General features: G+C 36.1%; 1 protein-coding gene across 2 annotated transcripts in view; it reads left to right on the forward strand.

Moving 5' to 3' along the window:
• MICU1 (mitochondrial calcium uptake 1) overlaps nt 1-15617 on the forward strand; it is a 238307-nt gene that overhangs the window by 17708 nt on the left and 204982 nt on the right. The window contains exon 1 of one of the 2 annotated variants that reach the window (XM_045569192.1): nt 15161-15219. The exons of the other annotated variant lie outside the window; for it this stretch is intronic. The gene's annotated coding sequence lies outside the window, so the exon portion shown is untranslated. Of the gene's footprint in view, nt 1-15160; nt 15220-15617 lie in introns of those variants that run through there. 2 annotated transcript variants of the gene reach the window in all.

The raw sequence follows: 15617 nt of genomic DNA on the forward strand, positions 1-15617 counted from the left end.
GATCTTACTGCCTCAGCCTCCCGAGTAGCTGGGGCTACAGGCATGCGCCACCATGCCCGGCTAATTTTTTCTGTATATATATTTTAGTTGTCCAGATAATTTCTTTCTATTTTTAGTAGAGACGGGGTCTCGCTCTCGCTCAGGCTGGTCTCGAACTCCTGAACTCAAGCAATCCAACCACCTCGGCCTCCCAGTGTGCTAGGATTACAGGTGTGAGCCACCGCACCCGGCCATTGATCCATTTTTGTATTCATAAATATCGGAATTCCCTGCTCTTAATTATAATAGCCTTATCATATGCTTTAATATTTTATAGAGCTATTCCCCTTCTCCATCTTCCTTGGTTTTTCTTTTTTAGTATTTTTCTGGCTATTTTTCCATGTTTGTTTTTCATATAAACTTGTCTAACTCCATAAGAAATGAAGCATGTTGGTATTTTTATTGAAACAATATTAAATATATAAATTAATTAGTGAGAATGGTTATATTTATGATTTTGGATTACCTTATCTAAGTCAAATGGAAAGACTCCGTTTGAGTCTTCAGAACTGCTTAATCTTCTTTGTTGCTATTCAAATTGAGGTTTGGGCTACTATTATGTCCTTTAACGGGCTATTGTTTTTGTGTATGAAGGCTATTGATTTCTATATGTTAATTTCATGACCTGTCACCTTACTGGAATTTGGTATTGAGTTAATTTTATAATTAATTCTTCAAGGAATTTGTTTTCAACTTGGCCCGATTTTATCCCCTGGGACATTTGTTAATATCTACAGACATTTTTGGTTGTCATAACTGGGTGGGGATTGTGCTGATGGCATCTAGAGTGTAAAAGCCAGAAATGCCACTAAACATCTTACAACGCACAGGACTGCCCCCCACAACCAAGAATTATCTCCCTTAAATGCTGATAGTGCCATGGTTTGGGAAACTGCTCTTTCCAGGTGTACTACTCTATCATTTTCAAATAGAAATAGCTCTACGTTTTCTCTACCAGTTCTTATGTCTAATTGCATTTTCTTGTTTAACTGTACTAACCAATTCCTACTGGACTATGTTGAACAGAGGTGAAATAGTGGGCATTCTTGCATTGTTCCTTTTCTTAGTGGAAATGTCTCTGGTATTTCCCCATTAAAGAAGATATTGGCTTTAGGACTAAAGTATGCATTGTAGAGGAGAAAATATAATTTTTTTCTTTCCCTCATAGGTTTTTAGTTGAGATGCTCTCCAAATCAAAAGTCAGATTAACAAGAGAAAAACCAGCAGTTATTGACCTGTGCTGTACCCATCACCCGGGAGAAGCCTCATTTTAAAAGTATTTTTCTCTCAAGGCAGTGGCTTAGGGACCATGCTTAAACAGTATTTAACAAAGAGCCATAAATCCTTACAGTGACAATACAAAGCAAAGAGCATCTTCTGGCTTCCAAAAGGCAGGAAATGTGGGAAGGTAAATTTATAGGAAGAGTAGTTTGTTGCTAGATCCTCTGGTGCTATTGTCTCTGACTGACAAGCAAGCATTATAAAGGGGCCTAGCTTTAGGCAGGACAAGGCAGAGAGAGGGGGATAAGAAGACCTTTATTTTTGTAAATTGCTGTCCTGCCTCAGCCTCTTGAGTAGCTGGGATTATAGGCATACCACTGTGCCCAGCCTGAGTAATGATTTTAAAAACCAGCTTTATTTTGGTATGATTTCCACGCAATGAAGTGCACATTTTTAATGTACAATTTGGTGAGTTTTGACATATTTGTATATACATACATGAAACCATCTTCATGATCGAGATGAACATTTTCATCATCCCATAAAGTTTCTTTGTACTCCTTTGCAGTCCATTCATTTGGCTCCACCCCTAAGGCACCACTGTTTTGCTGTCGTTATCATTGGCATTTCCTAAAATTTTACATAAAAGGAAGCATAATATATGTATTTTTTGTCTCCTCCTTTTACTCAGCATAACTATTTTAAAATTATTTCCATACTTTGTATGTATCAATAATTTATTCCTTTTTATTGTTGGACAGTATTATATTGTATGGATTTACCACAATTTGTTTATCCATTCATGTACTGGTGATCCTTTGGATTGTTTCCATTTTTCCGCTCTTATAAATAAAACTGCCGAGAACAATTGTGTACAAGTTTTTGTGGGAACACGTGTTCATTTTTCTCGGGTAATTAACTAAGGTTAGAATGACTGAGTCATATGCTAACTGTTCAACATTTTGAGGAGCTGCCAAACTGTTTTCTAAATGGTTGTACATTTTATCTTCTCACCAGCACTGTATGAATGTCCCAGTTGCTCCACAGTCTTGCCAACACTTGGTATGTTCAAACTTTAAAATTTTTGCCTTTCAAATGGGTGTGTATTGGCATCTCATTTTGGTTTTAATTTGCATTTCACTGATGACTGCTATTGAGCCTCTTTTTTTTTTTTTTTTTGAGACAGAGTCTCACTTTGTTGCCCCGGCTAGAGTGAGTGCCGTGGCGTGAGCCTAGCTCACAGCAACCTCAAACTCCTGGGCTGAGGCGATCCTGCTGCCTCAGCCTCCTGAGTAGCTGGGACTACAGGCATGCGCCACCATGCCCAGCTAATTTTTTCTATATATATATTTTTAGTTGTCCAGATAATTTATTTCTATTTTTTTTTAGTAGAGACGGGGTCTCGCTCAGGCTGGTCTCGAACTCCTGACCTCCAGCGATCCACCTGCCTCGGCCTCCCAGTGTGCTAGGATTACAGGCATGAGCCACCACGCCCGGCCGAGCCTCTTTTTATGTATTTAATTTTCATCCCTTTTCCTTTTATAAAGGCAAGTGTCTGTTTAAACCTTTTGTCCATTTAAAAAAATTGGGTTAAGTTGTAAAAGTTCTTTACATATTCTCAAAAAATACTTTATCAGATATATGTTTTGCAGATTTTTTTCCCTATGGCTGACATCATTTCATAACAACATCTTTTAAGAGCAGAAGATTTGAATTTTGATATAATCTAATATCTTTTTCTTTTATAGTTTGTTCATTTTTTTCATTTGTTCTTGTATCGTAGTCAAGAAATGTTTGCCAAATATGAGGTTACTAAGATTTTCTTCTAAGTTTTATCATGTTAGGTTTTATATTTAGGTCTATGATTTATTTCAAGTAAATTATTACATATGGTCTGTGGTCAGGAGCAAGGTTCATTGTTTGCACATGGCTATGCAATTGTTCTTACACCATTTGTTGAATGAGTGAGTATTGAATTTTGAGATCTTTTTCAGCATTTATGGAGATGATCATATTTTTTTTCCTTAGATCTATTAATGTGGTGTACGTTGTTAACAGTATTTCTAACTTTGAAGAAACCATGCATTCTTGGAATACATCCTTCTTTGTTATGGTTTATTATTTTTAAATTTTGGTGTTAGATTCTGTTTGCTGATATTTTATTTCATATTTTTACAACAGTGTTCATGAGTGATCTTGCTATGTAGTTTTTTTTTCTTTTTGTTATATATTTATCAGAGTTAGGTATCAATGTTATATTTGATTTATAGAAGGAATTAGGAAGTCTTGCTTCATTTTGAATGCTTTGGAGACTATTTTGTTTTTGAAGGTTTGTTAGAATTCCCATATGAAACCATTTAGGCTTTGTGCTTTTTTTAATGGGGTACTTCTGTAATGACTGTTTAAGCTAACTCTAATGAGGTCATTTTTGGTCATCTTTGTTTCCCTAGGTAATTTCTTCTTTACCTAGGTTTTAATATTCATTTGCCAACAGAGTAAATAGACAACTTACAGAATGGGAGAAAATATTCACAAGTGATACATCTGATAAAGTGCTAATATCCAGAATCTACAAAGAATTCAAACAAATCAGCAAGAAAAAGACAAACAACCCCATTAAAAAGTAGGCAAAAGACATGAACAGAAGTTTTTCAAAAGGAGATAGACAAATGACCAACAAACACATAAAGAAATACTCAACATCACTAATCATTAGGGAAATGCAAATTAAAACCACAATAAGAAATCACCTTACCCCTATCAAAATGAGCATCATTAAGAACAATAGATGCCAGCATGAATGCAGAGAGAAACAAATACTTATACACTGTTGCTGGGACTGCCAATTAGTACAACCTCTCTGGAAAACAGTATGGAGATTCCTCAAAGAAATAAATATAGACTTATCATTTGACCCAGCAATCCCACTACCAGGTATCTACCCAAAGAAAAAGAAGTCATTTTATCAAAAAGACACCTGCACTCAAATGTTCATTGCAGCATAATTCACAATGGCAAAGATGTGGAATCAGCCTAGGGGCCCATCAATTCATGAATGGACTAATTGGGCAAATGTACACACACACACACACACACACACACACACACACACACACACACACACACCATGGGTACTACTCAGCCATAAAAAGGAATGATATAATGTCTTTTATAGCAATTTGGATGAAACTGGAACTTATCTTTAAGTGAAGTATCTCAGGAATGAAAAAGCAAAGACTACATGTACTCTATAATAATTGGGAGCTAATCAGTGGGCACCCACGGGCACAAAGAGATGTAAAGGTCATTGGAAATCAAGAAGCAGGGGAAGGTGGGAAGGGTAAAAACTTACCTATCAGGTATAATGAACACTGTTCAGGTGATTGGCACACTAAAAACCCCAACTTAAGCATTATACGAGGTATTCATGTAACAAAAACATTAGTACCCCCTTAATATTTGGAATTAAAAAAATACAGAGAAAAATTCATTTGCCTAGAGGTAAGCAAAATAGTCTCATGATATTTAAACTTTCTTCTGTTTCAAAGGTTATTTGTGCTTTCTCCTCTCACCTCCTTTTCTTGATTGAGTTAGCTAATGGTTTATTTTGTTACTTTTTCTTGAAACAAGATTTTAATTTATTAATTAGGTGTATTGCTTTTGTCTTCTTGATCTCATTTATTTGGGCTTTTATTATTTTCCTTATACTGTCTTTTAGTTTACTTTGTTGTTTCTTTTATGTTCTTTTGAGCCCGGAATTTAAATTTATTTTCGTTCTTTCAGTTTTACTGGTAGAAGTGTTAAGTTCTGTGCATTTTTCCTTGATAACTGTTCCTTGAAGTTTTTCTTGAAACTTACATGTTTCCAGTGGATTCTGGTAATTAGTGTCTTCATTATCATTATTAAAATAAATTTTTCAAAAATCAAAATGGATTAAAGGCTTATATCTAAGACGTGAAACTATGAAACTACTTGAAGAAAACATTGAAGAAATGCTCCAGGACATTGGTCTGGAAAAAGATTTTTTATGTAAGACCTCAAGAGCACAGACAACCGAAGTAAAATGGACAGATGGGATTGCATCAATCTGAAAAGCTTCTGCACAGCAAAGGTAACAACAAATCGACAGAATGAAGAGAGAACCCACAGAGTGGGAGGAAGTATTTGCAAACTACCCATCTGGCAAGGGATTAATAATGAGAATATATAAGGAGTTCAAACAACTCAATAGCAAAAAGCAAATAATCTAATTAAAACTGGGCAAAAGATCAGAATAGATATTTCTCAAAAGAAGCCGTACAGATGACCAACAGGTATATGAAAAAATGCTCTACATCACTAATCATCAGAGAAATGCAGATCAAAAGTACAGTGAGATATCATCTTACCCCAGTTAAAATGGCTTTTATCCAAAAGACAGGCTAATGGATGCTGGAGAGGATGCAGAGAAAGGGGAACCCTTGTACATTTTTGGTGGGAATATAAATTGGTACAGCCACTATGGAGAACAGTATGAAGGTTCCTTACAAAAACTACAAATAGAACTACCATATGATCCAGCAGTTCTGCTCGTGGGTATGTATACAAAAGAAAGGAAATCAAGATATCAAAAAGACATCTGTACCCCCAGGTTTATTGCAACACTATTCACAATGGCCAAAATATGGAATCAACCCAAGTGCCCCTCAATAGATACATGAATAAAGAAAATGTATATATACAAAATAGAATATTATTCAGCCATAAAAAGAATGAAATCCTGTCATTTGCAGCAACATAGATGGAACTGGAGGTCATTACATTAAGTGAAATAAGCCAAGCACAAAAAGACAAATATTGCATGTTCTCACTCATATGTGGAAACTAAAAAAGGGTGGATCTCATGAAGATAGAGAGTAGATTGGTGGTTACCAGAGGCCAGGAAGGGTGGGTAGGGGGATAGGGAGGAGAAAGAGAAATTGATTAAATGGGTACAAATATTTTGGTTTGATAGTAGAAATAAAGCCTAGTGTTAGATAAATCAGTAAGATGACTATAGTTTACAATAATGTATTGCGTATTTCAAAATAACTAGAAGGGAAAATTTGGAATGGTTCTAGCATAAAGAAAAGACAAATATTAAGGTAATGGAAATCCCAAATACATCTATTTGATCTTCACAAATTGCATAAATGTATTAAATCACCAATGTACCCTGAAACTACATATATCTATTATGCATCAACAACAAAAACAATACATTATTTATTTTCGGTTTATATTTTCTCTTCCCCATGTTATTAATAGCTTTCTTTTTATTTCTAGGTGGTAGGACCTTTTGTTATTATTAATTTCTGGGCGTACTGTTTTCAGAAAGTGTTGTTTGTAGTATTTCTACTTTTATGTTTTCCTGTGTCCTAATATATAATCTACTTTTGTTAATGTTCTATGGGCACTTGAGAAAAGGGTGAATTTTCTATTACCAGTGTGTATGCTTGGCATATATGCATAAGGTATACCTTACTAATTATTTTGTTTAGGTTATTTTTCTCCTCTCAAAATTGCAAGTTATGAAGACAGCCTTTTCAAATCACATTTAAGTTCCTTCCCTTATAGCCTGTGCTCTGATCTATCCAGACATTTTCTTAAAAAGCTATTTTCAGACTTAGTGTGGACTTACTTTTACTTGTGGTTTTTATTTGAGACGAGAGTCTCTGTTACTTTGGGCTGGGGCCTCTGGGTAGAGTGCAGTAGCGTCATCATAGCCACTGCAACCTCCAGCTCTTGGGCTCAAATGATCCTCCTGCCTCAGCCTCCTGAGTAGCTGGGACTGCAGGCGTGTGCCACCTCACCTGGCTAATTTTTCTGTTTTTTGTAGAGACAGAGTCTCACTCTTGCTCAGGCTGACCTTGAACTCCTGACCTCAAGCCATCCTCCTGCCTCAGCTTCCCAGAGTGCTAGGATTACAGGATTACAGGCATGAGCTACTGCTCCCACTGTTTTTGTTTTAAAGAGACTATTTCTTTGGTTGATTTTTCTTTGGTTGATTTATTTTTCTTTTCCACACTTTGTTTTTTTGTGCAGTTATTTGGAAGGGGAAATTTTCACCCTTTAGTGCTTCTTCCTTAACCAGATGTAAGTTTCAGGTTTTATTATTGCAATGAAAAGGCTCTATGGGGTGTCTGTGTGTGTGTGTGTGTGTGTGTGTGTTAAGAAAGTGAACCATGAAGGTTCTTGATAGATAAAGGATAGTTTTGTAGAGTATCCATAGATGAAATACCATAGAATGTTGACCTGCTTTTTGATGGAATCCTCCTACAGCAAGAATATGTACAAAAGTTCTATGTCAAGATGATTCTTGTTTCTACAATTATCATTTTATGCTGTAGAGATTTGTATGACTTAAATTAACTTTACATTCTCATCCAGATCATTTAAAATAGCTCTTTTCTCTGCTGTTGGAAAATACTCTCTTCTCTGAACATGCTGAGCTGAAGTATGAGCTTTCCTCATTTATTCTGTCAGTAATATCACTTTGAGCCATGAAAATGTATCTTTTCTGGACACGAACATTAATCTCTACTATATTTTGGCAGTCATCCTGGTCTCTTCAATGCAGAACTTTCAATCTGATTTGTTTCATCTAAAAGACATCTGTGGAGGTATTTTTAAAATTATTTGACATAATTAAAGTCTAATATAGTGTTATGTTTTGAGTGGTATCATAGTTTTACAGTAAAGATTATATTTCCAGTAGCTTATCCCAGTCTTCAGATGCCTATGTTATTATCCAGTAATAAAATGAGACTGCAAAGATGATGCATTCAGCCAAACTCTTTTGTAAAGAATGCTTAGCTTTTTTCTACCCTAACTAAATCTTCCTTGAAGACTTCCTTGAGCCCCTTTCACTTCCAAGCCTAATGTAATTGAATCCCTGTTAATATGTTCTTATAGCCCTTGCCTATTTTCTTGCCTTGCATTATGTTTATCTGAATAGTTGTTTTATCTCCAGTGTCAAATTATGAGGTGTTTGTAGACAGACTACATCTTGCTTATCTTTGTGCCTCTTGCAGTACCTTCACAATACCTTGCTCAATGAATAGCTAATGGCTTGAATGAAATAATGGCAACTGGACATTTTAGATTATGTGAAAGTTGCTTAAACAAATGAAACCAATATATGATGTTATCTCTTGAATAACTGTGGGGAGTTAGCTATGCTCCCAGCAAAGAATCGGGTCCCTCAGACAGGCAGGCAGGGGTAATCTCAAAGGATGAAAAAATAATGGAAAATAGAAATAAAACTATACACAAAGGCAGAAATATAGTTTATAAAGAATAGATTTATGAACAGAAAAAGCAAGGGTGCTCGGGTGTCCCCAAAATATTCCCATGAACTTTGAGGCCAAGACTGAAGTTTCACATCAGTATTTATAGGTACAGTGATCGGTTGCCAGGGGCAACAGATTTACATAATAACAGGTAGTTCATTTTAGGTTCAAAGTCTCCCAAAAGGCTTCTATAGGTCCCTTAATTAACTCTATCTGTGAACAAACAGTTACAAAATCTTTCTAGGACAAACTTCTAAGATAAGACTATCACTTTAGCAGAAAAGTTAAACAGAGACATAGTGGCTCCATATTTGTTTATTTAGTTATTGAGACAGGTAGTCCCAGAAGTCAAGCAAGAGCTGTCCCTTGGGCTAATTGCTTTTAGCCACAGGTGTCTGTCTCTAGGGCGGGCACTCTCTTTGATCAGCTCCCATTCTGTGGCTCAGTGCAAACCTGCTTTGTCGTTCAAAGCTGGTGAAAACCATAGGCTTGAGACTTCCGCGTCACCTTGGAAAGCAGCTGCTACTGACCATTGAGACGCCCTCCTGAGGCGAGGCAGCTTTTGATATGCAAACTAACACGTTGAAATATTCCTTCAGGGCAAAGCCTTGCAAAACTCCTGAAATCATTTCTGTCTCTAATATATTAATAATAATTTAGCTGCTGACAAATAACTATTCAGGATAGTCTTGTTCCTCCAAAATGTACAAAATACTTTTATATTTTGTTTTTCTGATACTAACTCTTAAAGCCTGAAAAGAGTTAGAAATAAGTACCACCAGTGCCCTGCATCTTCCAAAATACAATCTCAGAGTGAAGAAGGCTTTTACTGGTCTGTATTGGCCAATAGTAGAGCTAGAATGAGAACCTAAGTTTTCTACTCTGTTCTACTTGAACAGTGATACTTGTTATTACTGTTGGTGATAATTTCAGATGCTTTAATCAGCACTGGGAATACTAAGAAGCTTGGAACATACTTTATCTCTTTAGGTTTGCAATCTCCTTGGCAAGTTGGCAGGTATATATATATAATAAAAATGGCTTAATAAGCAAGGCACCATAATAGTGGTAAAAAATATTAGTTCTACAGGAATTCAGAGGAAGAAATCAAGAGTGGCAATGATTTTATATATCTTTTATGGATGAGGTGGGATTTTAATTGAACCTTAAGAAGGGCTGGTCCTAGGAATAGTATAGAAAATAATAGTGTTTGTTATGTTACATGTCTAAGACATGAATCTATTAGGTTGGTGCAAAAGTAATTGGTGGTTTTAGCATTGTTTAAATTTGCAGTTTGATGTTGGAATACATTCTTGAATGTGGTTATATTATATATCATTTTAATGCACATTTCTCACTTTATGTTTTGTTGCTAATGACTTATTACTTGCTGTTTATATTTATTTTAGACTGTGGAAATGATGTTAGACAAAAAGCAAATTCAAGTGATTTTCTTATTAAGTTCAAAATGGGTCATAAAGCAGCAGAGACAACTCGCAACATCAACAATGCATTTGGTGCAAGAATTGCTAACAAACAATCCATGCAGTGATGGTTCAAGAAGTCTTACAAAGGAGACGAGAGCCCTGAAGATGAGGAGCACAGTGGCTGGCCATCGGAAATTGACAGCGACCCATTGAGAGCAATCATAGAAGCGGATCCTCTTACAACTACAGGAAAAGTTGCCGAAGAACTCAATGTTGACCATTCTTTGGTTATTCGGCATTTGAAGCAAATTGGAAAGGTGAAAAACTCTATAAGTGGGTGGCTCATGAGCTGACTGAAAGTCAGAAAAAATTGTCATTTTGAAGTCTTTTATTATACACAACAACGAACCATTTCTGGATCCGATTGTGACGCGCGTGGAAAAGTAGATTTTATACAACAGCCAGTGACAACCAGCTCAGCGGTTGGATGAGAAGAAGCTCCAAAGCACTTCCCAAAGCCAAACTTGCACCAAAAAAAGGTCATGGTCACTGTTTGGTGGTCTGCTGCCAGTGTGATCCACTACAGCTTTCTGAATCCCGGCGAAACCGTCACATCTGAGAAGTATGCTCAGCAAACTGATAAGATGCACTGAAAACTGCAACACCTGCAGCTGGCATTGGTTAACAGAAGGGACCCAATTCTTCTTCACAACGCTCCACCGCACATCGCACAACCAACACTGAGTTGATTGAATTGAACTATGAAGTTTTGCTTCATCTGCCATATTCACCTGACCTCTCTCCAACTGACTACTACTTTCCTCAAGCATCTCTACAACTTTTTGCAGGAAAAACGCTTACACAACCAGCAGGATGCAGAAAATGCTTTCCAAGAGTTTGTGGAATCCCTAAGCTTGGATTTTTACACTACAGGAATAAACAAACTTATTTCTCACTGGCAAAAATGTGTTGATTGTAATGGTTCCTATTTTGATTAATGAAGATGTGCTTGAGCCTAGTTATAATGATTTAAAATTCATGGTCTGAAACTGCAATTACTTTTGCACCAACCTAATAGAAACAGTGATGAAACCAAGCCAGAAACTTGACTATCCTCATTTCCAGACCAAAGCCTATTTATTATACAGTCGTATTTTAAATGATTTAGCATTATTTAACTTACTGTCTTTCTATTTAAATCAACAAACATTTGAATGTGTTTAGTGTGCAAAGTATTGTGTTAGGCTTTGTGCCTTTGCACAGTACTCATGTTTCAGCTTTCATTAGATGCATAAGCCTAGTTTAGTAAGCTTTAAACTAATAGCTTAAGTAAGTAGGTACATAAGTTCTGAATATGAAATCAATTATGGAAATATGTTAATTACAATAATTCTTACAGTCTTCACATGGAAAAACTTGGCTGACTAATCTGAAGCTCCTCAAATCGGCTCTCATAAATCCCATAAATCTTAAATACAGCCATAGCAGATGCTCATTTTTTTTCACTATTCTTCTGTATTCATGGCAATAATTGTTTTCATAGATTATACATGTTTTGAAGATAACACACAATCTTTACAAAGAAGCAGCATTGTAAATATTAGTGAAATAAATGCACTTGTTTATGTTTGCACTACTGCCTATGTAATACATTGTTTTAGGTTGCAGCTTTAATAAAATAGGTTAAGAAAAAGTTCATTCATCTGTGTTGTGAAACACTGAGGTAATTATGTCACTATACCTCAGTTGAATTGGGCATACTGTAATTTTTAGTATAGAGTTTGGTGTCTTGTTTACCATTACAATTCATTCAGATTTTCACTTGTCTTTTTTTTTTTTTTCTTTTTTCCTGTTTTAAAAGGTAAATATGGCAGAATGATGTGTAATCTTTTTCTCCAGTAGTTTGGAAATGAAACTTGTGGGATATTTTTGAGAACTTTGTTGCTGTTTAGATTAAATCATTCTTTTCAGTAATGAAATGAATGGATAATCTATTCAAGTATTTTAAAAGTATAATTAGTCATTAGAAAGCAAAAGCTTAGATGGGAAAAAAATCTTCCCAGTCAGCGTTGGTAGAGCTCAGATTGAATCAGAAAAGTATTGAAATGATTCAAGTTGAAAGTTTTAGCTTTTTTTAGGGTGTGGGCTGGGGTGAGTTATTTAATAAACATAACATTCTACTCAGAAATAACATTGGATGGAATAGTGGGTATTACATCCATACCTAAACATTATTTTATATCTAAAACAAACTTAGGTGAAAAGTATGCCCCTCTTGTTATAGTGAAGAAAAGATGAAGCCTCAGGGCTGGGAATAGACTGGACCAAAATAAAATAAATGTAGCTTAATATTGTAATAGCTCTCAGAAAAACAGTAATGAACTCTTGAAAACTAAAGATTTTCAAACTCATTTATTATAGGGAATATACAAACTAGATATCTTTTTTTTACCTATTATATAAATGGAAAAGATTGATAATACAGGTTCAGTATCCCGTATCTGAAATGCTTGGCACCGGAAGCATTTTGGATTTTGGAATATTTGCATATACATAATGAGCTATCTTAGGAAGGGATGGGACCCGAGTCTAAACTTAAAATTCATTTATGTTTCATACACACTTTATACATATAGCCTGCAAATAATTTTATACAATATTTTAAATTTCTGCATGAAACAAATTTTTTGTACATTGAACCATCAGAAGGCAAAAGTGTCACCTTGGTATCATGAATATCACAGCCACTGATGGGGCTCAGAAAACAGTGCCCCAAAATGAAGGCCTCAGAGGCAAAAGTTTTTCTCTTACCTTCTCCCGTCCTCCTGCTTGTTGGTTTCATTTTTCCCCGAACCAGAACTCCTTTTCCCGAAAGCCAGCCTAAAACCTAAAATTATTCCATGTAAAAACTGGCCATAAAAAATTATTCAACCTACTTTGTTTGACTGTAGCTCATAAGACCCCCATTCCAAAGAGGGCCCTGCCCTCCACCCAGAAGGAAGAAATACATGCTCGCAGAGGCCAAGAAAAATCCATACAGACAGGCCTTGCTGGGTTTCCCCACTCAGCCTATTAGCATTAGATCATACCCTTTTTGTCCACTTTTATTTCTACATGGCTGTCCATACTTTGGTAAACCTAAGCATAAAAATGGACACTTTCCCCTGTATCTTTGGATCTTCATTCTGAAGACTCCTGTGTATACACATTAAATAAATTTATATGTCTTTTATTAATCCATCTGCCTCATGTCAGTGATTTTCAAGCAAACCTTTAAGAGACCAGGGCTGCTTTCTCCCTATACCACCCACGTGGACAATCTGTGGTTGTTTGGCATAACCATCATTCCAGACTCTGAATCTAGATGATACCAATAAGCAATCATCTTCTAATACTTATTCACATGTAAGTACTCAATAGTAAAAAATATGACATTCCATTAAAACAGTGAAAAAATAACATGTTGGATATGGAATTTTCCACTTATAGCATCATGTTGGTTGGAGTTCAAAAGGTTTCCAGATTTTGGAGCATTTGAGATTTGTGGATTATGGATGCTCAGCCTGAATCTAATACAGGAAAATAGTACTCTCATACATTGCTGGTGGGAATAAATTGGAATGTCAGTATTGAAGGGTAATTTGGCAGCATCAGTCAAATTTAAGAATGTTCACACTACTTTTAACCTAGGAATTTCGCTTCTAGATATCTATCCCACAGATATACTTGAACAAAAATGAATGCATATGGAAAAAAGTCTCTGTAGCCATGTTTGTAATAGCAAAGTACAGAAACCACCTGTGACATAATAAGAAAGGTACATTTGGACTCTGCACCCAGTTCCTACACAGAGCCCCTAAAACCATAGGAATCTTCTGAGTGGTAGGTTTAAGAGGAATGTCTTTTATTATTCATGATGAGCCCCTTTCTATAATAACCTGAGTTTTTGCTACTGAGGTAACTCTTGGAGGATGGGAGCCAGTTGCCAGAGGAACCAACCATGTGATTGGAAGGTTGGAACTTTTAGCCTCCCCATCCCCCACCTCCAGGGAGGGGCGAGGGGCTGGAGATTGAGCTCAATTACTAATGACCAATAATTTAATCACACCCATGTAATGAAACCTCCATAAAAGCCCTAAACAAAGGGGTTCAGAGAGCTTCTGGGTTGATGAACACATGGAGGTACTGGGAGTTGTGGTGTGCTTTTAGAGGACATGGAAGCTCTGTGCCCTTTGTCACATACCTTGGCTTTCTTCCATTTGGCATCTCTCCCATTTGGCTATTCCTGAGTTGTATCCTTTATAATAAACTGGTAATAGGAAGTAAACTTTTTCTGAATTCTGTGAATCATTTTAGCAAATTATCGAACCCAAGGAAGGGGTCCTGCTAACCCCCAATTTATAGCTTGTCAGTGAGAAGTATAGGAGGCCTGGGATTTTAGTTGGCATTTTGAATTGGAGCAGTCTTCTGTGACTGAGCCCTGAGCCCTGTAACCTGTGAGATCTTCGCTTACTCCATGTAGTTAGTGTCACAATTTAATTGAGTCATTAGACACCCAGCTGGTGTCCAGAGAGTGAGAGAATTGGTTGTTGGTGTGGATAAAACCTACACATATGTTATCAGAATTGCCGTGAGTATGGAAAAACATTTTTTTCTTTTACAACCTAACTGTATTGTCAAATATTTAAATTGTAGAACAGTCATAGAATGAAATACTCTGTATTAGTTAAAAAAAAAAGAAGATGATGATGATCAGTATATCCCTTGATGGATTGATGGAATGATTTTAAATTGTATTAAGTTTAAACAAATTGCAAGTGTTTATGGTGTGATCCCACTATATAAAACAAAGCATAATTTAAAGCATCTCAAATGCTGAGTATGTGAGTATACATATGTGTATGTGCTATGGTCTGAATGTCAGTTTCCCCCAAAATTCATATGTTGGAACCAATACCCAATGTAATAGTATTAAGAGGTGGGGGCCTTTTGAGAAGTGATTAAGTCATGAGGGCTCTGCCCTCATGGGTGGGATTAGCGCTCTTATAAAAGAGATTGAAATGAGCTATCTTGCCTCTTCTGCCACAGGAGGATGCTGCAAGAAGCCTCCATCTAAGAGGAATAGGCACTGAATCTGCTAGTGCCTTGGTTGATCTTGGACTCCCCAGTTTCCACAACTGAGAGCAGTAATTTGCTGTTGTTGATAAATTACCAAGTCTAAGGTATTTTGCTGTAGGAGCCATAACAGACTCAGACAATATGTGATATTATTTATATGTAAATGTATAGAAAAATTTCAGGAAACATGCATACTGAACTGCTTTCTGAGGTTACTTCTAGAGAGAATGGTGAAATTTTAGGTATAGGCATACCTTGGAGATATTGTGGATTCAGTTCCAGTCCACCACAATAAAGCAAATATCACAATAGTGTGTCACACGAATTCTTTGGTTTCCTAGTACACATAAAAGTTGTGTTTACACTATACTGTAGTTTATTAAGTGTGTAATACCATTATATCTTTTTTAAAAGATCATATGTTAAACACACGTCATTGTTAAAAAATGCAGATGATTATCTGAGCCTTCAGCAGGTCATAATCTTTTTCTGGTGGGTGGTC

Source organism: Lemur catta, chromosome 14, assembly GCF_020740605.2.
Source record: "Lemur catta isolate mLemCat1 chromosome 14, mLemCat1.pri, whole genome shotgun sequence".
Classification (NCBI taxonomy): Eukaryota; Metazoa; Chordata; class Mammalia; order Primates; family Lemuridae; genus Lemur; species Lemur catta.